General features: G+C 42.0%; 1 protein-coding gene across 1 annotated transcript in view; it reads right to left on the bottom strand.

Moving 5' to 3' along the window:
• The window catches only part of LOC124544741 (aquaporin AQPAe.a-like), a 337,522-nt gene extending 331,305 nt beyond the window's left edge, over positions 1 to 6,217 (bottom strand). Inside the window, exon 1 of the mRNA XM_047123400.1 lies at positions 6,134 to 6,217. The gene's annotated coding sequence lies outside the window, so the exon portion shown is untranslated. The remainder of the gene's footprint in view (positions 1 to 6,133) is intronic.
• Positions 6,218 to 11,283: the final 5,066 nt, after the last annotated feature.

Here is an 11,283-nt window from a genome sequence, read left to right on the forward strand (position 1 = left end):
CAGCATGAATTACATGAAATCGTGAAAACCTAGTACAGGTATGGAAACTGACTAAGAATACATAAAATTAGAGACAAAAACCTTGAAAAGTGTACTGAGCAAAATCACTAAATTTCTGTTTTCTGGAGGAGGAGAGTAGACTAGTGTTACATATACACACCTTAACAGTGGAGAAGGGAGGCATTTCTCTACTGGATGACGTTAGCGAAGTTCTTATAGTTTGTATTTTTACTCTGTTGGATGGTACAAAATAACGAGATGGGAGAGAATTTTTGGGTGACAGACATGAATGCACCCTGAGGGACGCAGATCTCCTCCAGACTACAGTACCTGTATGTAGTTTGGAGATGTGTCGCAATGCAGTAGCAAAATCCTCATTCCTCATCAATGCCCTGTATGATGTGGAGTCTTCCTAATTTTCCCAAAACGTAACACCACTGTAACTGCCCGTACTATGTTTTCTACTACCTCAGGTTTCAGGGGAAAGCTTTGTTTGGCGCTGGCCTTTCACATTATATACGGTTGGCGGAGTTACGACAACATGTTCCCATTTCCACAGATTGGCAAAATGCGGTACTGTCGCATTAACGTAGCTCACCCTGTTTCTACACAGGAAACGGAGGGTCTTAGATACAGTGCTCTCTGCCTGACATTCAAGTGAAACTTGAATTGGGCAAATCACATGGACGAAGCTGCAGGGAAGGCGAGTTGAGACTGAGGAGGATTTACAGGGACAAAGGGACTGTACCCGACGGAGGTTCGAGTCCTTCCTCGGGCATGGGTGTGTGTGTTTGTCCTTAGGATAAGTTAGGTTAAGTAGTGTGTAAGCTTAGGGACTGATGACCTTAGCAGTTAAGTCCCATAAGATCCCACACACATTTGAACATTTTGAACAGAGGGACTGTCCATAAGCTAGCACTGGGACCCTTAGCAGATAGGTTTCCTTAAGTGAAGAATTTATGAAGTGGGCTATAGAACCCCTCTATGGTCAGCTTCAAATGTTGGTTCTCAATAGTGTTCCTAGAAAATAACATCGTCTTTCCCTCCATGGATTCCCATTTGACCTACCTGGTGAGTTTAATCCAAATGATGGAAAAAATTATTCATTATGCAGAGTGACTCTCACGATCAGTTTAATTAATTAGTTTGGAATCATTCTCAACATTTTTTTTTTTTTTTTTTTTTTTTTTTTATTGCGGCAATATCTTCTAACGAAATTTCTATCTCCCACCGACAGTGGGCAAACTAAGCTCTCACGATTTTTTTCGTAAATGTTAGTAAGATATAGCATTGCATTGCTAAAACGGGACTTGCTATAGTGTACAAAACAATTTTTCTTTACTTCAATGATGGTTTCGAAATAGCGAGGATATTGTGTAGTCGTCCGTTATTTTTGTAACAAAATAGTCGAAGTCCTTTCTAAAATTTTATGTAGGGTGGACATGTGTCTGCTGATCGTCTGAAATCGGCGGCGGTGCACTTTGTTGGATGTTGCAAAATAATGAGATGCGAATTATATCCGGCAGTTGAATTAAAAACTATACCGATTTTGCTCATAAAACTAAAAGAAAACAGACTGGGCCTATTTTCGTGGAAAGAGGACATGTTTTATCATCACGATTCTGTTTTCCTTTTTTAATAGATGCTTGATTCTAGGAGACGTGCTGATGTTAAATATAAATGTTATGATGCAGTGCTCAGAATGGCGGGCACATGCTGGCTGGGCTACTAGGGGGCGGTGGCCGACATCTGTAGGAAGTAGCAGCTGTTCTTTTAGACAAAAAACCCACAGTCAAGGCAGCCGTCATGTATCATGGTTTTGTCTGAAGGATGCTGGTTTCGCACTCTATTGTATGTGTAGCTTTTGTCGGCGTCGATAACGCTTACCACCCACCCACGTGCTTGTGGGGACAGAATGTCCTGAAAACACTGTGGTGTGAGAATGCTTTGGGATCTGTGCTCGCTTTAGGCGGAGGGCTTCCTGTTTTTCAAGCAGCCAACTTTTGAAAAGCCATCTCTGTTCTCAGGAATTTCTTTGTTTTTCCATACAGGTCTAGTCTTTCTGAGAAATACGTTTAACAGATATACGTTTAACAGATTGCAAGAAAGTGTGTTCTCCGTCGCAGAACGACAGACCTATTGGGGGCATTGGTGTATTCCCCAGACCATGTTCAGTAGACACCACAGATGTACCCCATGATCATAGGGGTGGCGTGTTGGGATGGAGCTGTGTCGCTATATTTCAGATGAACAAGTTGCACTTGAGGTGGCCATCCATTTATCAACTACTGTTTAGCTGACTACACATGGTGAAGGACTGTTGCCTCAAGGCGATCAGCAACTGTGGCCAGCTCATGCTACACTATAAGGGCGGTAGATTGCAAAGCATGGCGCTGCTGTAGCAACTGGCCATTTGAAAAAGCGATCTGGAGCGTTCCCCAGAAATACATAGATTTGTTCCAGAGGGGTACAGTCTATGTGAGAAATATGTTTATCAGATTGCATGACAATATATCATTGCCACCAGAAGGAGCTCCTTGTGGACCAGTAGCAGCAAGATAGGATAGGCTTCTATCCCTACCTTTGGTGAGGAGAGGAAGGCAGGGAGTGATGTGGGGTGGAAGGGGGGCAACACTGCCTCCAAGTTGGTTAGTTTGTGAGTGCCCATCGGGGAGAATGCATGTTCAACTACAGCCTCCTCTGCAGTCTTTTGGGACGACGATTTTCCCGAGTACATTTGTTGCATTATGAACCGTTCATTGTGAGTGCTGTTTTTTTCCATGACATTTACAAAGTCTAGAACTAGAACAGTCGTGCATTTTTCCATCAGTTATGTCAGCATTTACGAGTATTGCTATGATTACCTGGGCGCATGGTGATTGTCGATCAGGTGTCTGTATCGAACTCTGATGTCAAACAGCGCTAGATACAGTCCTCAGCAGGATGCTTACAGATAACAGACGTTCTGAGCTCCTCTCTGACACCAGCATCTCGTCAGTTGAATGATTAATTACGTAATTAGGACCAATCTGGAGGTGAATTTCCCAACCAAAATAAATGAAGTACAATGACCTAACTTTCCTCTCCTGTATCTGTGCAGTTTCCATGTGTTGCTGGAGGCAATTGGGCTTTCTGTCGAGAACCAGGGTTCACGTCCAGTAAAGAGTACCACCATTTTTAATTTCCCGCCAATTCCAGGCGCCTCTGGTGGTATTATTGTGTTAGGAGGGTGCACTTGGGCTAACCATCCAGGAGGACCAGAATGCAATTCCTGGAGGGGGCATTTCCATTTGTAACATCCCAACAATTCACTGGTGGGGGTGGGGTGGGGCGTCAGCACAGCCCTAGGACAAAGAAATTCCCACCAAAATTCGAAATTTCCGCCAAAATTCAAAATTCCCGCCAATAGCTTAGGTGCGGGAGGGGCCTGGGAGCCAAGTGCATTCTGACAAAAACATGAGACGCCATATGGGGGTAGGGGTGGGCGCGATTTGGGGAGGGGGGGCGTAAATAATTGATCGATTTAATTAAGCTGCATATCAATTATATCAATTTGATATCAAAATTGCGCTGATATCCCCAGTACCCTATTACTAGCAGCAGGAGGAATAATTAAGATCGAGCAATCAGAAGTTGAAGTCTGTGAAATCAGTGGTGCGGCCCACATGTTCCTTTTTCCTAACATTAATTTTAACGCTCCTCCATGTGAACTATTGTCCTACGGCATATTGACCCTTCCTTTGACGGCCTTTTCACCCCACTTTTGCTCCTAAAAAACCAGGCTGCCACAATGTGTTCTATGGTCAAATGGCTCTGAACACTATGCGACTTAGCTTCAAAATGGTTCAAATGGCTCTGAGCACTATGGGACTTAACATCTGAGGTCATCAATCCCCTAGAACTTAGAACTACTTAAACCTAACTAACCTAAGGACATCACACACATCCATGCCCGAAGCAGGATTCGAACCTGCGACCGTAGCGGTCGCTCGGTTCCAGACTGTAGCGCCTAGAACCGCACGGCCACTGCGGCCGGCTTCTATGGTCATTTTAGCTGCTTACTATTATTTTACCTGTATTTTAACAACAGTTGTACAAGTAATTATTTTCGATTTTAGAAGATCTGCCATATTTTAATGTTTTTAAGGTGACAGTATTTTGGTTGGGGAGCTGTGTGTGTGGTTGTATGCATGTGTGTGCGGTTGGGTGGGAGTGGAGGAATGGAGTTTTCCAGCATGGCTCAGGAACGCTTGAACAGTTTCAACCAAGCTTGATACACATGCGACTTACTGCCAGGAGGCAAGTACAGAACCAGCCCCCATATTTGTGGTGGGAGAGGGCAAAGTGATGACATGTAAGCAGAACCCTGAAGCACCTGCAGAAACTTGAAAAAATTTGCTACACTTACGACAAATTATCTGGAAAAAGTGTACTGTTGGAAAAAGATATTCCGCCCATTCTTAGGCGTAGCGTGGGGCACTGAAGGACATGCTATGTAAAAATAAAATAGTAGAAAACGAGCTATATTTGTGTCGAATCCAAAGTTTTCGAGGTATTACCCAGACTGGGTATTTTTCTGATGACATTTAAACCCTACTGGTGGGTATGGCATGTACAGCATAACTCAAGAACTTTTGGAGTAATTTCAGTGAAACTTAGGATATATGTGATTTACTATCTGGATAAAAATAATGTAAGAATATGACACTCCAAGTACTCGTAAATACAGCGTGCGGGAACAGCGGAAGTTAAGCTTATTTCATACTTAAATCTAAACGAAACTTAGTACAGGCGTATGCCCTAATATATAGAGAAAAAAATGTAGTGGTGGCACCATGTTTTTTGTGTGGAAATAAGAAAATTACGCTATAGACAGATGTAACTCTTTTCCTGTTTAAAATGAGAATAGAGTAGATAACTAAGATGGCAACGGCGGGTAATCATAGAGAACAGATGTGAAAGTGTCTACCTACAAGCGAAAATCCTAGGAGAGTTTCTAAGATAGGCGCTGTTTCCTCATTAAAGAGGTATTACAGTAACATCAAGAGCGTAATGTCCGCAGACAATTCCTTATGAGGGCTTCCGGAGGTGTTCTCCCGTTAGTTTCCGATACTTGTTGTCTTCAGTCCTAAGACTGGTTTGAATCAGCTATCCACAACAGTCCTTTCCGTTTAAGTCTCTTCATCTCCGACACATAAATACTACAAACCAAATCCATTTGAACTCCCTCCCTCGTTTATCACCATTAACAAAATGCAGCCAAAATGAACACGACCCTCTGAATCGCTCTCAAGGAGACGACGATGTTCAACGAGTTCTGTTTTTTGGTTTTCTTACCTAAAGCTATTGACACTGTATATAGCCAACGGTGAGAGTGCATAGCACAGCGACCTTCACTGGAGAACTTATTTACTGTTTCCTGTTACATTCTTAGAAATACAGCTTCGAAACAAATGGTAAATGATGATATTTTGGTGGCTATATTTGTATCTCTAGTTTTGGCCATAATAATTATTTTCGGTTTTAATGGTTATCCTAGAGTAATTAAGACACATACATTTCTCCAATGACCTCGAGGTCAACACGATATTACTACTGTATAAATGTTACGATTACACTCATAGATAGATGAATCACAACAAAAATTATGCGTCGATCTTCGGTCAGAAAAGAAATGTATCATGTTGAAAACTACGAACAGCGTACTCCAACAATCCAAATATTCCAAAGTAAGAAAGCCAGTAGGGTCACAAATCCGTAACTACTAAATAAGAAAAAATTAAATTATAATTTCTCGTAGCTTACTGGATGACGGGAAGTTAGATCATAGAATGTCGTGTGACATTCTATCAGCTACCAAAATTTAATCTCACTGGGAAGGAAGCAAAAGTTATGCAGGCACACGTAAAAAGTTTGCGATGTGCTTGGTCTGTATTCAGCTGGTAGAGATTATCATAGACGGGGCATGAATGTGAGGAAGCGTACAGGAGAATATTACAAACGATCACATTGTCCTCGCCATTAATATTAAACAAACTGCCAATTACTGCCATTCCACTGTATGAAGCCACTGCAAAAGGAACCTGGTAAGGAAATGATAGAAGCCTGCAATGTGTAAGTGTTTGCACGGTACCTTGACGGTAGAAGAGTAAAGGTACACATTTAACACATGTTGTTGTTGTGACCGCAATTCGCAGCCCAGTTTCACCACAAATTCGCGCGCACTGCCCGCGATACGTCCAAGCGCAGCTATTTCTGAGTAGCGCGGCCAGCGCTTCGGCTAACCTCGGCATCGATCGGCAGCTTTCACAGCTCGCCAATGTCTGTGACGTATCTAGCTATTGCGCGCGTCATGGGTTGGCACTAGGCCGCCTGTCACGTTGCGCTCTCTCTCTCTATCTATCTCTATCTCTCTCTCCTTCTCCCTTCTCGCCTCGCCGCCCACACAACAGAACTCAGAGCCCCATACAACAACAACCTTTGTTTTTCTCCCGTGTTTACCAGTCTTCTACTAAATTACAACACCTGTTCTCTTTCTCACAGTCTATTTCTGCCCTCTTCCTTGCTTGATCACTCCCGCTCCTTCTTGTTTTATACTGTTAGTGTAAGATACTCATAAGTGACTCATAAAACAATTAACATGCTGTACAGAAATGAAAAATCGCTGCATTAACAGATTTTTCGAACATTTGCGCCATTTCACAACGTCGAACGCTTTCTCTAGGTCGACAAATCCTTTGAACGTGTCTTGTTTTCCCTTCCATTATCAAGTGCACCGTCAGAACTACCTCTCAGGTGTCTTTACGCTTCCTTAACGCTAGAACAGACATCTGATGTGAGTCTGCAAGATTCATTTTTCTTAATGTTAGTTCTTCACTAAGACAACAATGAAAATATGAATAAATACCATTTGAAAATTGTTTCATTAATATCATTATAAACAATTAAGGGGGGTAGGACGTCAAACGGGCCGACTTGGAGCGTGAGAGGCATCTCAGGACATTTTAATTTCCAGTGTCTATACTTTTACAAATAAATTCATAAAACTTTGTCAGCATCACCAGGAAGGATTCAGGATTCATACTCATTGCAGTAGAAGTTCTAAAATATAACAAAATAAATTTTTTTACGTGAGAAATTTCATCATTTTTCCACTTACTAATGGCTGCATTTGTTGCCATAGGTACACTTTTCTTCATAAGTTAGAGAGATTCTTCGATGAATTTTGCACAGCATACATACCATACTTACAGGTGTATGAAACTCTAGAATTTATTTAATTTATGAAAAAATGAATGAGCTGTTATATTTTAAACTTCATGATTAGAAAAAACACAAATTTTATAGTTATTTATCTCAATTTTTACCACAGTTTTTAATAGATTTGGAAAATTCAAGAGTTTCATACACCTTTAAGTATGGTTTGTATGCTGTGCAAAATTCATCGAAGGATCTCTCTTACTTATGAAGAAAAGTGTATCTATAGCAACAAATGCTGCCATTAATAAGTGAAAAAAATGATGAAATTTCACATGTAAAAAAATTATTTCTGTATTAATTTCGAAGTTCCACTGCTAAGAGTGTGAATTCTGAATCCTTCCTGGTCATGCTGACAAAGTTTTATGAATTTATTTGTAAAAGTATAGACAGTGGAAATTAAAATGTCATGTGGTTCCTCTCCTGCCCCAAGTCGGCCCGTCTGACGTCCTACCCCCCTTAAATAGCAAAATTTATTGGTTATTTTCCTAAAATTCACTGAATGATAAACCCTACAAAAAGATCCTCTATATCTTCCATAAAATTTTATATTATACTGGTAGACTTTATTCCTGAAAAAGTTCTGTTTTCTGTCTTGCTTCCACAGAGATCAATTGTTGCATCATGAAAGAGGCTGAATGTTCACTAAATACGTTTCTTCTGCAGTTACTAGATTTCCTGCATTGTTCTTCAGGATCGCACTGGAGCCTTGAAGTTCATGCCCGACATCTTCCATACAATGAAGAACAGATTTCTGAATTCCTTGTTTTGGCCTTCTTTTGATATGTGGTTGAACCAAATCTTCAGCAAGTTAGGCAAGGAAAATCTTTTTGAGGTGATATGCCAAATTTTTATTCAGAAATACACATATGCTGCACCTTCTCATACTTAAACTGGTTTCATAAAGAATGACAGCATCTTCCTGTTCTTCTTTTGCAGGAGTAAATTAGCAACATTTGATCTAATGAGTGCATCCCACCTTTTGTCGCATTGTAGTGCTTTATTAGATCAGGCTTAGAAACATCACCAGTAATTATATTTCATGTACGAGGTATTACAGAAAGTAACAATACGGTTTTACTCTTTTCTGGAACGTATGACACTAGAGTATGATCACTAGTGAAACCAAATTCTTAGTATGTTTCTCCCGACTTTTCTCTAGCAAAAATTCTGTAGGTAAAAATGTTTTATTTTGTCGAACTGTTCCTGCAGTTTATGAATTAAAAAAAAAGTGGGTACCAAAGACAGTGCATTGAAATGAGTAGCCAGAATAATCAATTTTATCACGGACATTATCCTGTATTTCTCTAGCCATCGGATACTATCCTCTGTCATACTAAACTAATACAATTCTACGTTCGAGCTTTTTGTAAAAGTCGTCAAATATCATAGATTTCTATGCTCTTCTCGGAGTATCAGAATAACTGATGACCGAGTGAGGTGGGGCAGTGGTTAGCACACTGGACTCGCATTCGGGAGGACGACGGTTCAATCCCGCGTCCGGCCATCCTGATTTAGGTTTTCCGTGATTTCCCTAAATCGCTATAGGCAAATGCTGGGATGGTTCCTTTGACAGGGCACGGCCGACTTCCTTCCCTAATCCGATGAGACCGATGACCTCGCTGTTTGGTCTCTTCCCCGCAAATCAACCCCAACCCAATAACTGATGGGACTGTTCTGATGTTACTGCACTGTTTATATATACAGTCGATACAGAAACACTACAACGTTTTGTCATTTTATGAACTGCATTACCCTTACTACGAAACAGCCAGTATATCCTTCTATGAAAAAAAGGAGTTCGAATGTACATGTACACCGAATGCAGTAAGATTATATCCGAATTTAAAGATACAGGATTTTAGGAAAAACTGTTGTTAATTAATGCAGAATTGACAGTCTTATTTTAATTGACAATAACTGTCGTGTGCTGGTCTACCGCGTCATTTCGGTATCACAGTGACTGGTGTCAGTATGATTTGAGTAAATGAGAATGATTGTGATCTATCGTTCACCTGTGATTGCTTCTGTGGAGTACAGTGCGACACCATCGAATGAGATGCATGCACCTTGGGCCTAGCTCTAAACAGTCAATGTCGTTTGGGGCAGCACAACAGATCGGTACAAGACGAAATGTTAAATGTGGAAGTAGTCAGAGTGTTTGCGAGGTAGCCTGGACGCGCATACACTAAATAAGAGAGGCAATGATAGCCTGAAGCAGCCTAACAACTACAATACAGAGGACGTTACAGGCTGCCGACGCCCTTGTTGCCAGCAATACCAGTACGAACGGCCGACTGTGATCGCAAACCAGCGGCCTCGCCGGTTGCTGCCGCGATTGGCAAAACAAAAAGCGCATGAAGAATGCGCGACCGTTGTTGGAGTCACAAACGACGACGGTCGAGTTTAGGATCGTTCTGCGCACCTACGTCATACGTTCTCCGACACCCAATCAGCACTCGGTAGTGTTCTGAGAGATCTGCTGTGAATGTCGTACCCAATGTGAGCATCAGACATGGCCGTAAAGAGTTATTTAGTAAATTTTTATTCCATTTGTTGCAAGTTGTCATAGCTGGTGATGGTAAGCTATAAATTCTACACAAGCAAGTGAGAGACATAATTTGCACGATACTAGTTTACACGAGCTCAGAGCACGTCTATGCGCGAACCGCAACTGTGGCGTCGGACTGAGAACAACGCAGTCCGTCTCTCGACTTGCACGAATCGCCCTCGTTCGTTGATCGGACTTTTTAGCAGCACGGAAATCTGGCGGATACGAATTTGTTGCCGATTCGCAATGGGAGACCAATTACTAGCAAGCTGTGTAATCCACGAATAGTCTCCAACACAATCCCTCCTTCCCATTCCCCCTCCCCCGTCACTCTGCTAGCAACAACTGGTGGTATTTTAGGGTGAACTAAATCTAAGGAAGTCAGCATCAGTGATCTTAGGACACCGTTGGAACCGCAAAACAGTGAAGCACACACTTCCCGGCTAAATTAGTCTACACCCTGATGAAGGCAGCTGCAACATGACTAAAACATCGGCTACTTTAATATTTTAGCGTATTTTATAAGAAGTGCGCCCATACACTCACAAGGGTTTTAATTAAATCAGTTTGAGTGTTTGAACGGCCATGGGTTAGGACGACTCATCAGCGTTTTCGGTGTGTTTTGGATTTCGTCACGATGTATTGCCGCTGTCATCCAGGCAGAGATCTCTAATTCAGCTGTTCATGGGTGTACTCGGATAAAATTTAAATGAAATTTAAACGACAGTCGTATCTGAGTTCAATCATCTAATGTTAGCCTCCGCCGGCCGCGGTGGCCTTGCGGTTCTAGGCACTCCAGCCCGGTGCCGCGCTGCTGCTACGATTGCAGGTTCGAATCCTGCCTCGGGCGTGGATGTGTGTGATGTCCTTAGGTTAGTTAGATTTAAGTAGTTCGAAGTTCTGGGGGACTGATGACCACAGCAGTTGAGTCCCATAGTGATCAGAGCCATTTTGTTAGCCTCTCTCTAAGTACCTCAACGGCGAAGTGACACCTGTTAATCTTCTTTCTTCCTTCGAAATGGGGCAATATACGCGAACTCAGGTCTGTGTCCGCCAGTAGACACGGCACACAGCCTTACACACAAAATGTGCCACATGATGAGGAGAACCTACAGTGATGAGTAGCAGTTACGGTCAGGCGGCTCCCTGGTTAGCATAACCCTTTAACTTCGACCTCTTCGTGATCCCCAGTTTTGTGTTAATTTTCTAGCAGTTCTCATTTCTGATACTTCTCATTACTTTCGCCTTTCATCGATTTACTCTAAGCCTATACTCTGTACTCGTCAGACTGTTCAATCAATTCAACACAACCTGTAATTCTTCACCGTCACGAAGAGTAGCAATGTCATGAGTGAATCTGCCTTTCGGATTGCCTGTTCCAACCTATTCATCTGAGAGTAGCAATTGCAACCTACATCCTCAGTTATCTGCTGGATGTACTCCAATCTCAGCCTCCTACATTTTTTTATACTCTA

The sequence above is a fragment of the Schistocerca americana genome, chromosome 8 (genome assembly GCF_021461395.2).
Source record: "Schistocerca americana isolate TAMUIC-IGC-003095 chromosome 8, iqSchAmer2.1, whole genome shotgun sequence".
Lineage (NCBI taxonomy): Eukaryota > Metazoa > Arthropoda > Insecta > Orthoptera > Acrididae > Schistocerca > Schistocerca americana.